Consider the following 10,311-nt stretch of genomic DNA (forward strand, 5'->3'; position numbering starts at 1 on the left):
CAACCAATAGCAAGGCAGAGGAAAGGATAGGTGGGGCTGACAGGCAGAGAGAATAAATAGGAGAAAAAGAGAGGAATGAGAAAAGAAGGGGCCAGCCACCCAGCCAGCCACGGAGTAAGAATGATAGTAAGATATACAGGAGTAAGAAAAGGAAAAAGCACAGAAGCAAAAGGTAGATGGGATAATTGTTAAGGACAGCTGGCTAGAAACAAGCCAAGCTAAGGCTGGGCATTTATAAGTAAGAATTAAGCCTCCCTGTGTATGATTTATTTGGGAGCTGGGTGGTGGACCCCTAAAAGAGCTAAAGAACCCAAAGAGTAACATAACAACCAACAACTTTGTCTTTTGCCTCTGGACATTTCTAAGAAAACTGACCCTGTTCCCTATAAGCACCATGTGACTAACTCATTCAATAAATATGCCCTGAACACACACTTACTGGAAAGTCACTTTATGTAGACTGGAACACCCAGGTAGCAACCTTTCAAAGACAAACTTTTAGTCTACAGAAATCTAACTATTGACCTTTGACTCAGATTAAAAGATAACCAATACAAACCAATGGCACATCTGCAAGTCTTTCAGTGCCTTCAAAGACTGAAGAGTAGTTGAGGCAACAAAAGACAAAATGAAGCAAACAACCTGGCAGGCCATTAGAACTGCACAGAAACGTTGTGTAGCAGTTTAAGGTAGGCTCATCCATCTGTGAATGAATGCAGGAAGAGGCCATTCAAGGACAAGTCACTCCTTTTGCAGAAATGGCCGCTGGAAGGTTGTTCATGCTCCAGGAGGTGGACTCACACACATGGGCACATGAGCAACACTAAGTGGCCTCAGAGGATCATTAACAACAAAAACAGACACTGGGGACCTCTCCAGGGAGTTGAAGGGATGAACCGGTCAATGGATATAATCAAAATATATTGTCTGGATGGATAAGCTCTTCAAAGAATAAAAAATATTTTAAAAGGTACTCGTTAGATAATGTGGCGGTTTCAATAAGAATATCCCCCCCTAGGCTCATATACTTGAATGCTTAGTCATCAAGGAGTGGCATTATTGAGGGCATTATTGTAAGGATTAGGCAACAGGGCCTTGCAGGAGGAAATGTGTCACTGAGGGTTTTCAAAAGCCCACGCCAAGTCCCAAGTCTTTTCTCTCTCTGCCTAGGTATGGGTCAGCATGTAGTTTCAACTACTGCTCCAGAGTCTGCCGGCATGCCACCATGCTTTGTGCCATGATGATGATGGGCCAAACCTCTGACACTGAAAACAAGCCCCTGATCAAATGCTTTCTCTTGTAATGGCTTCCCTGATCATGGTGTCTCTTTACAGCACTACAACAATGCTAGATAGTTAGGCTGTGGTTCAAGTCATATAGTTCACGTCAGGAATCAGTTGTAGGCCAAATTTAACATATATACTATTTGATGCAGTTTTTATTTTCCCAAAATATTATTTTAATTATTTGAAAATTTCATACAACACACCTCAATCACACTTGCTTCGTATTCCTCCCTTGTGCCATTCTCCCCCAGAATAGAAAAAATACACTACAACAAGTCAAATATGTGTTGCCCATATACTCATTGGAGCGTGGTCAAACTTGCAGTGGCCAGCCACTTAAAAAGGAGTCCTTCCCCAAAGTCCCACCTGAAGCCAAAACTGTGAAGAGCTACAATTAAGCATCTTTATTACAATTTTCAAGGGCTCTCTTCAGTAAGGTCCTGTCTAGAGTGTTTCTTTTGGAGAGGGTGGCACAGAAGCCTTCGATGTCGTCATTTCAGTTATGATTCTGCAGCCATGGATACTACTACAAAAGAAGCTTCTTTGACAAGAAATGTCAGTGGCAGTACAGATCACGGACGTCCACATGCTTTCCAGCAGCAGCACAGGTCATGGTCCTCAAGATTTCTGGTGACAGCTTGGATAACTGACATCCATCTGGTCCCTAACTTCAACACAGATCACCAACATAACATGTTGCGGGAGGCATCACTGATCACTAACACCAGGATGCCTTCTTGTGGCAGTACTGACCACAGATGACAACACAGTCTCCATCAGAATCTGAGTCATGGATATCCAACTGGTCCTCAACATGCAGTCCAGACCATGAACACCAGCGTGGTTTTTGGTGGCAGCACAGAACACAGATGTCAACAGATCGGTAACATCAACAAAGTTTTGGACGGTAGGTTGGATCAACGTGGTTAGAAGATGCAGCAAGGAACAGTGACATCAACATGATTTCCTGCAGTGGCATGCATCAGGAGTATCAAATTAGTTCTGGATGGCATGTGGGATCAAGGAAATCAACATTATTCATGTTGGCAGCACAGAATACTTACCTCAGTGTGGTCTCAAGTGTCAGGACAGAACATGGACATCAACATCGTATCCAGGGGCAACAAGGACCACAGGCATCACCATGGCTTCCGGAAACAGCAGGGATTGAGTGGTGGGGCAGATCATGGGCAGCAACATAGCTAACAGGCAGCAAGGATCAGAGACGTCAAAATGTTCGCCAGTGGCAGTACAAATCAGCGATATCAACACAGCTTGGGGGGCAGATCAAACCCCAGACACCAACATGGTTAACAGCGGCAGCATAGAGGAGGGACAGCAGCATGGTTACTGGTATCAGGATGGAACAAGGACAACCACATGGTCTCTAGTGCAGCAAAGACAAAGACTATCAATGTAGCTTACGGAATGAGAAGGGTCATTGTAGCATGAATCTTAAAAGTTCTTATTAATAAAAACAAACCTGAGGCCAGCTATTGGGGTGAATGTTGGAAGGTCAGAGAAGCAGAACAAGCCACAGCCAATCTCACCTTGCTAGTTCCTCAGCTGATCCTGGTTCCTCAGACTGGATACCTCTGAGCCCTCATCCAGAATGAATCTCAGCTGAACTGCTGCTCCAAAGCCTGAAAGCTTAACCAGCCAAATGCTTCTAGTTTCTGGAAGCCTTATATATCTTTCTGGTTTTGCCATCACTCCCTGGGATTAAAGGCTCACTTCTTGGAATTAAAGGCGTGTGTCACCATGCCTGGCTGTTTCCAATGTGGCCTTGAACTCACAGAGATCCAGAGGGATTTCTGTCTCTGGAATGCTAGGATTAAAGGCATGAGTGCTACCATTTTCTAGCTTTTGTATCCAGTGGCTGTTCTGTCTCTGACCCCAGATAAGTTTATTAGGGTGCACAATATTTTGAAGAACACAATACTACCACAGATCATGGAAATGACATGGTGTCCAAAGAGAGACTAGATGCATCAACACGGTTACCAGTGGCAGCATAGCCTCTGGTGGCACATTTTACAGGGACATCAACATGCTTACCAGAAGTCAGAAGGATCTATGACATCACCAAAATTTTGAATGGAGGGTTGGATCATGGATATCACCATAGTTAAAACATGCAGCAAGGATCAGTGACATCAATATGGTGGCCTGCAGAAGCATGGGTGATGAGATACAACTTATTATTGGATATTAGGTTAGATCATGGAGAACATACTTCACATTGGCAACAAAAACATTTACCTCAGCATGGATTCAGGAGTTAGGACGGAACATCAACATCACATCCAGGGGTACCAAGGACCACAGGCATCAACACGGCTTCCAGAAGCAGTAGAGGCAGCATGGTCGGTCAGATCGTGGTAATCAACATGATAAACAAAGGAGCAAGGATCAGTGATATCAACATGGTTCAAGGACAGAATGAATTGCAGATATCAACTTAGGTTCAGATCAACTCATGGAAATCAATATTCTTCATGTTGGCAACACAGAAAACTTACCTCAGCATGGTCTTGGGTGGCAGGACAGACCATCAACATCAGCATCTTACCCAAGAGCAAAACGTAACACAAGGTATCAACATGGCCTTCAAACCAACAGGAATGGCATGGTAAGGCTCATGATAGACATCAACATGGAAAAGGAGGCAGCAGGCGGCAGGAACATCAATGACATTACAGGTGGCAGCATGTACTATAGATATCAACCTAGTTCACATGGTAGTTGAGATCACGGAAATTAACACTCATCATGATGGCAACACAGAACTCTTGCATCAACATGGTCTCAGGTGACAGAAGAGATGATGGACATCAATGTCATATCCATGGGTAAGAAAGACCACAAGCATCAACAAGACTTCCAGAAATAGGAATAACATAGTAGGTCCATCCCATAATGGACATCCATTTGATTAACAGAGGCACTTGGAATCAAAGACATCAACATGGTTTCAGGAGGCATCATGAATTATGGATTTCATCTTACTTTTGGATGGTGGGTTAAATCTTGGAAATTAACAATTTGCATATTGGCAACACAGAACACTTACTTTAATGTGGTCACAAGGGGCAGGAGAGATGTTGGAAATCAACAATGTATGCAGTGATAAGAAGGACCACAGGCATCAACATAGCTTCCAGAAATAGTGGGAATAGCATGGTAGGTCCTATGTTGGACATCAATCTGGTTAACAGAGGCATGTGGGATCAATGACATCAATGTGGTTGCAGGTGGCAGGATGAAACATGGATATCAACTTATTTTCAGATTGTAGATTAAATTTTGAAAATTGACATTTTTCTCATTGGCAACACAATGGCAGGAAAGATGGGCATAAACTTCCTATCGAGGAGTAAGAAGGACCACAGGCATTGACCTGGATCCCAGAAATAGTAGGAACTCCATGGACTATCTGATCGTGGATATCAAAATGCTTAACAGAGGCCGCGGGAACACTGGCATCAACTTGTCTGCGGGCAGCATGAACTATGGGTATGAACTTAGTTTCAGATGGTAGTTTAATTCTTGCAAATCTACATTGTTCACACTGGTAACACAGAACATTTACCTTAATATAGTCACCAGTGTCCAGACAGGTCATCCATATCAAGATGTTTTCCAGTGGTAACAAGTGGTACGATGGCCATCAACATGGCTTCCAGAACCAATAGGAATAGCATGGAAGTTCTGATCATCGACATCAACATGGTTAACAGGGGCAGCAGGAATCAATAAAATGACCATGGATGCAGGTTACACCGGGGATTATGAATATAAAATTAGTTTCCAAGACTGATGAAATCTTGGAAATTAACATTTCAATGGTTAAATCTTGGAACTTAACATTCTTCATGTTGGCAGCACAGAATATATAATTTAACAAGGTCAAAGACAGCAGGAGAGATCACAGGAATCAATATGGTATCTACTGGTACAAAAATAATGGGCATCATCGTGGATTCCAAATGTCGTAGGAATATCATTATAATTCCAATCATAAACATCAATGTGTCTAACAGAGGCAGGAGAGATATCAATGACTTCAACATGTTTGGAGGTGGCACCATGCATTGTGGATATCAACTTAGTTTTGGTTGGTATTTCTGTTCTTGGAAATTTATATTCCTCATGTTGGCAACATAGAACACTAATATGTTCATAAGGGGCCAGAGAGATCATGGCCATCAAGATGTTATCCCATGGAAACAAGGACCACAAGCATCAACATGGCTTCAGAACCAATAGGAATGCATGAGAGTCCATTCATAGACATCAACAGGGTTAACAGAGGCAGCAGGGATCAATGGCATCAGCATGGGTGCAGGTGGCAGCATGAATTATGAATATCTGCTAAGTTACCAAAGGTTCATTAAATCTTGGGAATTACTATTCTACACATTGGCAACAAGGAACACTTACCTTGGTCACTCATAGCAGGAGAGATCATGGAAATCAATTTGGTATCCAGTGGTAAGAAGATCATGAACATCAACATTGCTTCCAGAAGCAGTAGGAATAGCCTTGTACTTCTGATCACCAACATCCACATGTTTAACAAATGCAACAGGGATCAACGATATCAACTTATTTAGCAGGAGCAGCATGCATTTAGGATATTAACTTAGTTTCTGTTGGTATTTCAATTCTTGGAAATTTACATTCTTCACATTGGCAACACAGAAAATTTATTATGGTCATACAAGGCAAAAGAGGTCATGGCAATCATGATGTTATCCCATGGTAACAAGGACCACTTACATCAACATGGCTTACAGAACCATTAGGAATGCATGAGAGGTCCATTCATGGTCATCTACAGGGTTAACAGAGGGAACAGCATGGTGCAGGCGACAGCATGAATTATGTGTATCTGCTTACTTAGCAATGCTTGGTTAAATCTTAGAAATTAACATTCTACACATTGGCAACAAGCAACACTTATATTAACATGGTCACAGGTAGCAGGAGAGATCATGGAATCAACCTAGTGTCCAGTGGTAAGCAGATCATGAGCATCAACACTGTTTCCAGAAGTAGTAGGAATAGCATAATCTGATCATGGACATCCATATGGTTTACTGAGGCAGCAGGGCAAATCCACCTGGTTTCAGGTAGCAGCATGTAGAATGGATAGCCACATCTTTTCCAATGGTAGTTTAGATCAGGGAAATTAACATTCTTCATGTTGGAAAGACAGAACTCTTGCACCAACATGTTCTCAGGTAGCAGGACAGATGATGGACTTCAACATCAGATCCATGGGCAAGAAGAACCCTGGCATCAACATGGCTTCCAGAAATAGCAGGTCCACTCATGGACATTCACATGATTGACAGAGGCAGCAGGGATCAGTGACAGCAACTTGTTTGGAGGTAGCAGCAAGTATTCTGGATATCAACTGAGTTTCAGCTGGTATTTCAATTCTTGGAAATTCTTCACATTGGCAACACAGAACACTTAACTTAAGATGGTCATAAGGGGCCAAAGAGGTCTTGGCCATCAAGATATTTCTCATGGCAACAAAGACCACATGCATCAACATGGCTTACAGAACCAATAGGAATGCATTGGAGGTGCATTCATAGACATCAACAAGGTTAACAGAGGCACAAGGATCAATGGCATTAGCATGGTAGCAGGTGGCAGCATGAATTATAAATACCTGCTTAGTTACCAATGTTAAATCTTGAAAACTACCATTCTACACATTGCCAAGAAGGAACACTTACCTTGACTTGGTCACAGGTAGCAGGAGAGATCATGGAATCCACCTGGTGTCCAGTGGTAAGAATATCATGAGCATCAACACTGCTTCCAGAAGGAGTAGGAATAGCTTTGTAGTTCCAATCATGGACATCCACATGATTAACAGAGTCAGCAGGGATCAATGACATCAACTTGTGTGGAGGTAGCAGCATGTATTCAGGATATCATACTAGTTTCAGTTGGTATTTCAATTCTTGGAAATTACATTCTTCACATTGGCAACAGAGAACACTTACCTTAATATTATTACCTTAATAATAAGGAGAGGTCATAGGGGTAGAGAATTCATGGCAATCAAGATGTTATCCCATTGTAAAAAGGACCACATGCATCAAAATGGCTTGCAGAAGCAATAAGAATGCATGGGAGATCCCTTCATTAATATCAACAGGGTTTGCAGAGGCAGCACTAATCAATGACATCAGCATGGGGGCAGGTGGCAGCATGAATTATGCATATCAACTTAGTTACCAACAGTTGGTTATTCTTGGAAATTACCATTCTACACATTGGTAACAAGGAACCTTAAGGTGGTGACTAGTAGCAGGAGTGATCATAAAAATCAACCTGGTGTCCAGTGGTAAGAAGATCCTGAGTATTGCATTGCTTCCAGAAGTAGTAGGAATAGCACTCTAGTTCTGATCATGGACATCCATATGGTTAACAGAGGCAGCAGGGATCGATTAAATCCTCATGATCGCAAGTGGCAGTATGTAGAATGGACAGCAACATAGTTTAGATGGTAGCTGAGATCAGGGAAATTAACATTCTTCATGTTGGCAACACAGAACTCTTGCATCAACATGGTCTCAAGTAACAGGACAGATGATGGACATCAATATCAGATCCATGGGCAAGAATGAATCCTGGAATTAACATGGCTTCCAGAAATAATAGGAATAGCATGATAGGTCTGCTCATGGTCATCCAAATGTTTAACAGACACAGCAAGGAGAGAAGACATCAACTTGTTTGAGATGGCAGCATGCATTCCGATGTCAACTTAGTTTCAGCTGATATTTCAATTCTTGGAAACTGAAACTCTTCACATTAGAAACAAACAATACTTACCTAAGGAAACAAACAATGCTCCTAAGGAAAAGGAGAGGTCATGGCCATCAAGATGTTATCCTGTGCAAACAAGGACCACATGCATCAACATGGCTTTAGAACCAATAGGAATGCATTGGAGGCCCACTGATATCAACAGGGTTAACAGAAGCAGCAGGAATCAATGGCAGCAGCATGGTAGGAAGTGGCAGCACGAATTATGGATATCAGCTTAGTTACCACTGTTTGGATAAATATTGGGAATTAACATTCTACACATTGGCAACAAGCAACACTTACCTTAACATGGTCACAGGTAGCAGGAGAGATCATGGAAATCCACCTGGTGTCCAGTGGTTTAAAAAATCGTATCACATTGCTTCCAGAAATAGTAGGAATAGCACTCTAGTTCCAGTCATGGACATCCATACAGTTTACAGAGGCAGCAGGGATCAATTAAACCACATGGTTTCAGGTGATAGCATGTAGAATGGACAGCAACATGGTTTAAGATGCTAGTAGCTGTCAACAGGGAAATCAACACTCTTCATATTGGCAAGATGGAACTCTTGAATCAACATGGTCTCAGGTAGCAGGACAGATGATGAAAATCAACATCAGACCCATGGGCAAAAAAGAACCCTGGCATCAACATGGCTTCCAGAAATAGTAGGAATAGCATCGTAGGATAGTCCTGGACATCCAAGTGTTTCATGGCAGGGATCAATGACATCAATTTGTTCAGAGGTGACAGCATGCATTCCGGATATCATACTAGTTTCAGTTGGTAGATCAATTCTTAGAAATTTACATTCTTGACATTTGTAACATAGAACACTTACCCAAATATAGTCATATGGGGACAGAGAGTTTTTAGCCATCAGGACACTATCCAGTGGTAAAATGGACCATATGCATCAACATGGATTACTGAAACAATAGGAATGCATAGGAGGTCCATTCATAGACATCAATAGGGTTAACAGAGGCAGCAGGGATCAATGGCATCAGTGTGGGTGCAGGTGGCAGCATGAATTATGGATATCTGCTTAGTTATCAACATGTGGTTAAATCTTGGGAATTACCATTCTACACATTGCCAAAAGGGAACACTTACCTTAACATGATCACACATAACAGGAGAGATCATGGAAATCAACCTGGTGTCCAGTGGTAAGAAGATCATGAGCATCAACGTTGCTTCCAGAAGTAGCAGCTTTGTAGTTCTGATCATAGACATCCATATGGTTAACAGACAGCAAGGATCAATTAAATCCACATGGTTTCAGGCAGCATCATGTAGAATGGATAACAACATGGTTTCACTGGTAGTTGTGATCATAAAATTAACATTCTTCATGTTGGCAACACAGAACTCTTGCATCTACATGGTCTCAGCTGACAGGGTGAATGACAGACTTCAACATCAGATCCATGAGCAAGAAAGAACCTTCATCAACATGACTTCCAAAATAGTAGAAATAGCATGGTAGGTCCACTCATGGACATGCATATGTTTAACAAAGGCAGCAGGGATCAATGGCATCTATAGATGTAACCAACCGTCTTATTAAATAAGAAACACAGAAACAATGCAAAAGAGAAAGCCGAGAGGTCAGAGCTCAGAGCTAAAATCTCACCCTTCCGCCTGCGGTATCCCAGCTTCCCGAAAGAGAGCCTATTTCCTGTCTGTTCGTCTATTTAAAGTATTTTGTTCTGCCTTCTCATTGGTTGTAAACCCAAACACGTGACTGCCTCGTCACTGTCTGAATGTACAGCCCCCTCGGTCTTAAAGGCATATGTCTCCAATGCTGGCTATATCCCTGAACACACAGATATCTATGGGATTAAAGGCGTGTACCACCACCGCCACACTCTTGCTATGGCTCTAATAGCTCTGACCCCCGGGCAACTTTATTTATTAACATACAATCAAAATCACATTTCAGTACAATTAGATTACCACCACATTTCCCCTTTTCTATTTTAATAATAAAAAAAAAGGTTATAACTAACAAAAGAAAAACTATATACAAAAGCACAATAACTATATACAATATATACAAATAATAAATACCTAAACAGGTATTGGACAAATCAGAGAAAATAATTCCATTATCTATCCTATTTTGGTAAATCCAAGATGTATCTAATACACTTTCTATCCTAATTAATTTTCAACTAT

The 10,311-nt window shown here is 41.7% G+C and overlaps 1 long non-coding RNA gene across 2 annotated transcripts; it reads right to left on the reverse strand.

Moving 5' to 3' along the window:
• Positions 1–1,667: 1,667 nt before the first annotated feature.
• On the reverse strand, positions 1,668–9,717 carry LOC114695647. Of its 2 annotated transcripts, XR_005089427.1 has the most exons (5): positions 7,040–9,717; positions 3,549–5,839; positions 3,345–3,455; positions 2,351–2,673; positions 1,668–2,253 (listed from the first exon to the last, which is right to left on the reverse strand). It is a non-coding gene; the product is annotated as an uncharacterized LOC114695647 (long non-coding RNA). The 2 variants fall into 2 exon arrangements; XR_003734894.2 differs by having other exon boundaries at positions 3,549–9,709.
• Positions 9,718–10,311: the final 594 nt, after the last annotated feature.

Source organism: Peromyscus leucopus, chromosome 18 (genome assembly GCF_004664715.2).
Source record: "Peromyscus leucopus breed LL Stock chromosome 18, UCI_PerLeu_2.1, whole genome shotgun sequence".
Classification (NCBI taxonomy): Eukaryota; Metazoa; Chordata; class Mammalia; order Rodentia; family Cricetidae; genus Peromyscus; species Peromyscus leucopus.